Below are 9,523 nucleotides of genomic sequence, written 5' to 3' on the forward strand. Positions count from 1 at the left end.
ACATTGCGCTTACTGTTCTGCATGGAATGGAACTGCTCATTAGCTGATTGGTTGGGAGAGCTACTTGAACAGTCTCATCAGTCCAAATTAGATATCAAAGAAAACCAGCACTACCAAGTGTACAAGGGCTTTCTTCTTCAAATAAGAAACTTGGAAAAATTAAGGCAGCAGATTAACAATGGAGATCTGTATGTCATCACTCAAGTTTGATCAAATTCAGAAGTTTTAGAGACCCTGGCAAAATCATTTTCTTAGTTTCCCTACCAGGTTTCCATCAACATTCTTTTAAGAAACTATTTATTTATGTTAATGTAGCTTTGTTCAAAAATGAATAGAAGGGAAAGCACTTCAGGCAATTTCCCACCAATCACTCCCTAGCATTGCTTAATTGATCTGGTTGTTTTCCTCTGTTAATCTGGATGAAAAAGAACTGCTGATGGAAAGATTGCTTATAGACTAGATCTTTTGCCTTGGCAAGGCAGACCTCTGTGAGAGAAACCCATGGCAACACCATTTGTTACAGTGGAAGTGTCACAGACGTGGACAATTTAAGGGTCTGGACTCTTTCTACTTCCAGGATTGCTTATTAGACATCACCCCTACTTACAATATGAGCAGCTAAATGCCTCTTTCCTTTTTTTTTTTTTTTTTTTCCTCTTGGAATTTCAGTTCTCAAAGCACATGAGTGAAGATAGAGAATTGACAAAACTCAGACTTCATAGAAAGCTGACTGCTTAACCCACTTGAGAGAAAGGAACCATCCCACCCTGCAGCATTATAAAGTAGGACTTAGCAAACACACATTCGTGAAAGGAAGAGGTAGTTTCTTTGCAACAAAGGCTTCTGATTCTAAGATGCCATGCACTTCAGCAGACCGTGCAATATTAGCTGCAACTACTTTACTTACTAAATGTTCTTAATATCTAGCATGATTTTAGCCATTGCTATACTTAGGGGATTCCCAAATCTGCATTGTCACATGGATGCTTTGTGACTACCTCAAGTTAATTTCTACACTATCCAATTTTTACTTTCCCTTGAAATCCTGATTTTTATTATGTTTTATCCCTTTGGAACAATGATATTACCATTATCCAAGTTGCTAGAGCAAGACTTCTCATTTTTATCTTTGGTTACTCATTCAAGTTTACCCCTTTCAAATTCTTGCAGCAGTTTTCTAAAATCTCCTTTGCCTTTCAATTGCTGTGCAAAGATTCCCCACCATTTTCTATTTTAAGTATCTTACTGATCTCTTACAGTCTTTTCACTGCCATATGGGTGGTGGTCTATGTTCCAAAATACTGGGTATGTTATCCTATTCATGAACAATTTTATTCTCACTGTATTTCATTGAAAACTATCTCTGTGAAAGGCTTTGGGAATTTGGGTTTTAGTGGGACTTAGAGAAAGGGGAAAGACGTTCTCTATAAAGTAAACTTGAAAATTTTGCACATTTAATGCTTACCTGGAATTCCCAAAATATATGATCATAGAGATGACTTTCCAAAATTCTTCACTAGGAATTTAATATTTATTGTATCAATTGTTTCCTAGATTCACTTGATAAGAAAAATTGGTTTTGCATGGAAACTATTTATATATAAATTAAGTGAAATAAAATTTTCTATCATATTTTAATATTTTACAGAGTTTTTTTGGAAGAACTTTATTTCTGGATTACAAAATATTAAGGAATTTGTAGCAGTTTGATATTATTGATGAAGTCCAAAAAGAAATATTGGATTATGTTTGTAAACTGGTCTGTACCTGGATGTGATTAAATTATGATTAGGGCTTTGATTGGACCACATCAGTAGGGTGTTGAGTCCCCACCTCTTGGTGGGTGGTGACTCACAGATAAAAGACAAAGCAAAGGACAGAGATGGAGTTTTTGATGCTGGAGTCTTGAGCTGGACTCCTGGGAAGTAGCACACAGAGGAAGTTGGTTGTGAGGAAGGAGAGAATGCCCAGGGAAGAGAAACAAGCTGTTTGCCTAATAGAGTACAGCTGACCCTGTGGAGACCATAGCTGACCATAGCAGCTGAGCCTGGAGAGAAATGGAGGAATCGAGGAAGCCTGAACCCTTGGCAGACATCAGCAGACAACTTGCCCCAACACAAGGCAATAGACTTTGGTAAAGGAAGTAACTTATGCTTTATGGCCTTGAAATTGTAAACTTCTTCCCTGAATAAATACCACTTATAAAAGCCAGCAGAGTTCTGGTATTTTGCAGGTCAGCACCCCTTTGGCTGACTAATATAGTGTTTAAGAGCAAAATTTGGATTTTAAGTTCTTACTCAAAACATATATAATAGAACGATTAGATATTAAAATGAATACAATTGTCCACCAGTCAAATAATATTCTATCTCTTTCTTTTTCATAAAACTACATGTTTTAAGCTTTGCTGACACAAGCAAAAAATTGAATATATTTTTAAAAATTAATGACAAAATCGTAATTTAAACATTTAATTTTTCTGATTTTATTAATTTCTTCTCTTCTTTTAATCTTAAATCTTTTAAATATAATCTAGAATCACATTTAAAATCTATGCAGTGGTAATAGAGAACATTTTAAATGTACTTTATATATTTTTAAGAGTTCTATTATTCCTACATTGCTTTTTTATACTAAGATATGAGTTTTTTCAACAATAGATTTTTGTTTTATATGAATATTCTAACTATACTGTCATTTATTTATTTTGTCTTATACTTGGAATAGTATTCTTGAACAATTGATGCTAAAATCAGCATATGTTATAGAAGTTAACCTCACTGGTTGAATATTAATGTTTCTTTTTCTCATGAAAAACCTTGGAGAATTACTAGTGTTTGAATCTTTTCCCAAATTAATACACTATCTCTCACATTATAATTTATTTTTCATTAAACTAAATGTATATAAAGTTTGCTAATTTTTACCTTTTTCCTTTTTAACTGATAAATGCAAGAGTGACTTGTTATCTATGCAGAAAGTTTCAGCAGTTGAACTTAGAAGAAAATTTGACTTCGATTTTCCCATACATTGTTTATATGTGATAATTCTCAAATATTAGGATAATATCAGAGTATTAATATTCTAAATACATATATAAAATCAATAAAATCATTTAGGACTGTGATATCCTAAGTCATTTAATTAAGAATGAAAGTTTCCTTAAAGTGAACAGAATTTGTCAATAGAAAGTACCTCCAATTAACAATTAATATAGCAAGGTATCAGTCAAGCTATTAGAAGTAAAAAACGTGGCAAGTAGATAGGTGAGGATTTATGGTAGAACTGAAATCTAAGAGGAAATGCAAGCATTATTTAAGGCAGCTGGCTATCTGTGGAAATGTAGAATTGACATAAAATGACTTCAGTGAGGTTTAAAGAATTAATTACAATGGAGCTGTGTTAAGACTTTGATGTCCATGTTTACCCCATGCTGCTTATTGCCCTGTATCCATAGCACTGGATGGTATAATGAAACTCACTTTCACAAGTGAGGTAGCATGGTTCAGATTAAGAGGAAAAGTCGTTCAGGAATTTGCCTGCTGTGTGCTTATTAGTCAGGCTTTTAATTTCTTTAGCATTCATTTCCTCTCAGCCACTACTAAACCAATGTTTGCCCAGGGTATTTATGGCATGTACTCGTTTGTGTATAGATAATTACCCTACTTAATAAGATAGAGTTATTAACAGTAAAGTTGGATAACTAAGGGTCACAGATGAAAATCCTAGCTGATAAACTCAACAATTCACTGGACTTGTTTCAGTTATATTCACAAAAATCTTTAGACTTTTTGTTGATATAATAGTGGAATAAAAATAATTAAAAAGATAAAGAAGCAAAATATAATAGTATGATTGTATATGCTTTGCAGAAAAACAAAACAGTAAGGAAGAATAGATTGTTGGGAAGTGGGGAGTTTGCAAATTTAAATTGGACAGTTGGTGAAAGGAGTCCTCTTTAAGAGAGTGATATTTGAGCAAAGACCTGAAATTAAGGTGGATAACTAAGGGAAGTTATGTTGACAACTGGGGAAAGAACATTCCAAGCATTTGGAGAAGTAAGTGCAAAGGCCTTGAGTTGATATATGTGCCTGGAAGGTTCAAGGTAAAGCAGGAAAACCAGTGTAGGTGCAGTAGAATGAGTAGATAGAAATAGGCCAAAGTGCTAACAAGAAATTTAACTGTATTAGACCTTGTTTTATTTTCCGTGGCTACTCCAAGCAAATGGCTAACTGGATACACATTCAGTTAAAACTTCACATGGAGCACTGTATCCTGGGGACTCATTTTTAAAAGGCTTAGAATTTTCCAAACCATCAATTTCTGGTTTCTTTGTGTCTAAAAGTTCAGCTCTTAGCTTATCCTTTTCCTCTCACATTTTATTATAAGCTGCAAAGAGAAAGAAGGCTGCCCTTTCCACATTTAGTTTGGAATATTCCTCAGCTAAATATCAAAGCTCATCACTCAAATTTTGCTTTCTGTCATCTTGTGAAGTTGATATTATCAAGCTCTCTTCCACTTTAATAAAAGGGTCACTTTTTCTCCAGTTTCCAATAACACATTTATCATTTTTTTCTAAGGTTCAGTCAGAAGTACTTTTACCATTCATATTTCTGCAAACAGAATCTTCAAAGCAATATAGGGCCTTTTTCTATCAAGCACCACACAGTTCTTACAACCTATATCCTTAACAAATTCCAAAGTTATTTCTATATGTTTGGTGTTTGCAGTAGCAGCACGTGACTCTCAGTAACAAGATATCTATAGATATTATGAAATTTCTATAAGAATTGCCTCAAGCAACTGTAGTGAGAGGCAAGTCTAAATTCCATAGGACAGGCTGCAGGCAGGGAACTCCAATGAAGGTTTTCGATGAATTTCCCAGGAGAAGCTGACCGGCTAAAATAGAGATGAATAGAAATATAAATCTTTCTTCTGTCTCCTGAAATCATGCTTCTCTTTTTGAAGCTCTCATCTGATTTGATGAGGCATCTCTCATTGTTGAACACAATCTCCTCAGTTGTTTGCAGATGTAATCAGTCATAGATGCAATCAAGTAATGATGATTTAAGTCCATGAAATGGCCTAACAGTACCAATCAGGTCAGTGCTTGCTTGACCAAACAAATGACATCACAACCTGGTCAATTTGATACATGAACTTAACCATCACAGAGAATTGTAAAAAATTGTGTCTACTCTGTGTAATAGGAAAACATTGGCAAATTCTCTGAGGATGAGTGACATGGTGTGATGAACCTTTGGCCAAAAAACTTAGTCTGCTGCCTTGACAAAATATAGCACAAACAGGCTTTGGATAATATTACAGTGATTTATATGAATGATAATTATGTCTTTAAACAGTGTTGTAGGAGTGAAGTTGTTGAAAATGTTTGAACACTCGAAATATATTGAATATGGAATCGACAGAACATGCTGACAAAGTAAACTAAGGACATGAAGAAACAAGGAGTAAAGGGTGGTACAAGAGATTATATTTTTAGATTGCAAAAAAATTACTAGAAGAAGAATCAGAATTCTGAGAAGAGAATAATGGGGATAAAGAGAAAGTAGAGATGTCATGAAAGACAAAAGATTTTAGCCAAACATTGGCAGAGAGATGACACTGATTTAGAGAAAATTAAAAGATAAGGGAATTCCAGATTAGTTGTAAGAGCACAAAACCAAAATATAACAACAACAACAACAACAAAAAAAAAAAAAACCCCTGGAATTAACAAAGCATATTCAGACAGTGAAATACTCAATCTGGCTGAAAGGAAGAATATGTTTAAGCTGTAAAATAAAAGAACACACGTGGAAAGATAATGAGTCAGACAGGTGAGTTGAAGGCAAATATCACTATGTCAATTACTATATTGTTTATAGAGTGTTACTGCTTTAAACAACTTCGCAAAGAACAAAGAATGTTTGTAGGAACCATATATAGCAATACATTTTATAAGCATGGCTTGAAAGTGTTCAATAAGAAAACTATTTTTTTGTCATCCTGCCTTCTTCTTGGATGATAACTATAGCAGATATTAAGGGTTTTCCAGCATTCATTAATAAAACATATTTTAGTCATTTCTGCTCACAAATATCTCACACAGAAACTAAAATGTTACAGTTTTGAGACAGAATCAAACAAAAAAATGTAAACAGAAAATTCACCCCTCTTTCAGCTTGGGTATGTTTCTAGGAAGCAGCCATTTTGGGGAAAGAAAAAATTGTATGAGTCTTTATTTCTCTTCCAGCATACCTGCTTCTCTGCTACAGTTGGTCAAGCTACCATAGGACCTTTCAAAGGTGGTGAAGGTAGATAGAGAAAGGACAAGAAATAAGGTACAGGAAATGTCTTATTGACAAGATATGGCATAATCAGACATTGGTTTATCAGGAGTTAAAATGGCTCCTGGTTAGCTCTCTCTCTTGCATTGCCATTATCTATAGAAGAAACACTTCATCTTTGCATCCCTTGCTGGTAGAATTTTCACCATATTCTATCTTTCAAACACCAGTCTACTAGGCCCTGAACACTGGGGGACCAGTAACAAGCTCTTGGTGTTCTCTTGGTATTCCTTACCAGGCTAGATGTGAAGGGAAAGGGCTCACATCTCTCTACTCCATGGACTGGCATTCTCACACTTCAACTCATTCCCAAGATATCTTTCAGTTTTTTACTTCTTCTCATAACCTATCTAGTCATTTATAGGATGGAGATGGAGTTCAGCTTAGAATAAAACCACCAACAACAACTACAGCAACAATACAAACAGATTTGACAATTTCTTTGCAAGCCATCCTTGGAAGTACAGAGCCAGACTTTGCAATAGTAGAGAAGTAGATACCCAATTTTCTCATCTTTAATTTCAGATCTAGCTGAAATGAAGACAGAAGACTTCCATGTTTACATTCGCTTAAAGATGGAAGTTTATTTTGTAGCCTAGTTTATACTTTAACCTTTTCACAATGTATGTGCATAAACTTAATTGCTGGAACACTATCTAAAGCTTGGGAATCCAGTAGGCTGCAAAATATCATTAGAGTTATGTACAAAAATAATTTTGTTGTGATTTCTGCTCACCAGAAAGTGTTGGCTTTTACTAGATACATATTCCCCAAATTTTGACTCAATTTCAAATTTGAAAACAGCGTCATATGCAGAAATTCATTATAAATTGGTAAGAATTGTATATTTAAATCTTTTCATTGCATAGATTCTCTTGAAGTGGTGTGTAGAATTAAAGTAGGCATAAAGTGCTGTAATAATGTTGCCCAAATAATGAGACTAATATACATTTCTACAATAGTTTAACATACACAAGCTCCAATACAAACACACATGTATATAATATTTGAATCTATAAGAATACTTAGATAAGAAGAGGTAAGTTTTTTATTCAATTCTTTTAATTGCCTGAGTAGTAATATAGAATTTATGAGGTATATAAAAACATTTTTTATTTTCATATAATAGTAACCATGGATTGAACATGACAAAAAGTCCAAAATTCTTCATTTGTCCGTCCTGTTAGGTGTCAACAGGATGTTTCTTGTCTATTTCACTATCTCAGTGATGGACCCTGGACCAGATAAGATACTTGCAACTAAATGTTTCCTAAGAGTCACTGAAATTGATGAAATTTTGAAATCTATAAATATACTCTTAATTTTGGATTTTAGCAACAGGGATGAACAGGTGAATTATATCATTTAGAACATTTTACACAATGCTACATTCCCATCTAACTTTGAAATCTGCAAGATCAAGGATAACTTCCATCTTCCTTAAAACGAATCTCCTTCTACATCAACGTGTGCTACTATAACAGTTACTATTTCTGAAATATTTTAAAGAGCTCTGGTCAGGATATTATTTTATAGGCTTATAGTTTTTAAAAAAATCAGTAGGAAAAATAAAGTAAAATTTATGTTGCATCTCAGATTATAAAAGTGGAAAATTACCTGGAAGTGTAGGTTTGCTTGTTGAAAATTTGATTTTTAACACAATGAGATAATATGAAATTAGGAAGAATATCTTATGACCAATTGTTTTAAAAAGGAATGAATACGTGATCAATATCAAGTTGATTCATAAATGTGTATTCTCATTCTAGGCTAGATCTTTTGATAGTGTGACTGAAAGTACAGATTTCATGGTTCATATTCATAAAATTTAATAGCTTCATATGGCTCCTACTACAAAATATTTTCTCTTACACACATCATCTGTTGGATTTTAAATCAATCTTGACGTAAAAAATGAGAACAATAAACATGTTTATAATTAGACAGAGTTTGTTAAATGTGCTTTAATGAGGTCCTATTGTGAGATGTGTCTGGTGTATAAGCAAAAATCAAGACTAGCATACTGAAGAAAAAAGAACAAACAAAAAGCTATGGTTAGTGAGTAGATATAGAGCTTGAAATTGTTTAGTCTAGGAAGACATCTAAGATACAATTTGGTACACACAGAAAATGTAATTAAACGTTAATTGCACTGAAGCACAATGAGTATGGGATAAACAGCTTGTGAATCAATAAACCATGAAGTGCAGGCTGAGGTATTTATTGATTTATGATTCATTTATCTCCAAGTTTACTTGGTTTCTAATTCAATTGGAACTACTGTATTATACTTCATTGAGAGAGCTGGTTGGAGTGATTGTTTCATTTTACATGAGACAAACAAGTATTTCCTATTTACTTACCAAATCTATAGAATATTATATACCAGTATCTTAAAACCTGTGTATTAATATTGAAAATTTGTATTAATCCAGAAACTTTAGAACAATATACATTTGCAATGATTTAAAAACCTGTCATTTCATTTGTTTAAATCATGCATATTACCTTGTACATCCCATTGTTGGTTGCCACTAAAAGCATCTGTATTTTAATGCAGGATTACTGCACATTTTTAAAAAACCATACCAAACTATCTTTTTGTTGCCAGAGAGTGTTTTTCTTATCTTCTACATGAATAAATTTTTTAAAGTTTATTTATTTATTTAACCCTTCTCCCCCCATTGTTTGCCCTTCCTGTCTGTTCTCTATGTCTGTTCATTGTGTGCTCTCTGTGCCTGCTCATCTTCTTTCCTTTTTTTTTTAGGAGACACCAAGAATCAAACCCAGGACCTCCCATGGGGGAGGAAGGCACCCAGTCACTGAGCCCCATCTGCTCCCTGTTTGTTGTTCTCTCTTTGTGCTTCTTCATTGCATCATCTCATTGTGTCAGCTTGCTGCACCAGCCCGTCACATCAGCTCGCTATCTTGCTCGTCTACTGGGAACCAAACCTCAGACCTCCCATGTGGTAGGCAGGCATCCAACTGATTGAGCCACATCTGCTTCCCTACATGAATAAAGTTTTATATTTGCATGGCTTTCTTTAAGATGAATTGTAAATGTGTAAGTGTCCACTCCCCTTTCACTGATCTAAAGTAGCCCAAAAAGCAAAAATATAGTTTTCCTCTCTACCAAAATTAACAGGAAGCAGTATAAATATCCGAATTAGGGC

The sequence above is a fragment of the Dasypus novemcinctus genome, chromosome 1 (assembly GCF_030445035.2).
Source record: "Dasypus novemcinctus isolate mDasNov1 chromosome 1, mDasNov1.1.hap2, whole genome shotgun sequence".
Classification (NCBI taxonomy): Eukaryota; Metazoa; Chordata; class Mammalia; order Cingulata; family Dasypodidae; genus Dasypus; species Dasypus novemcinctus.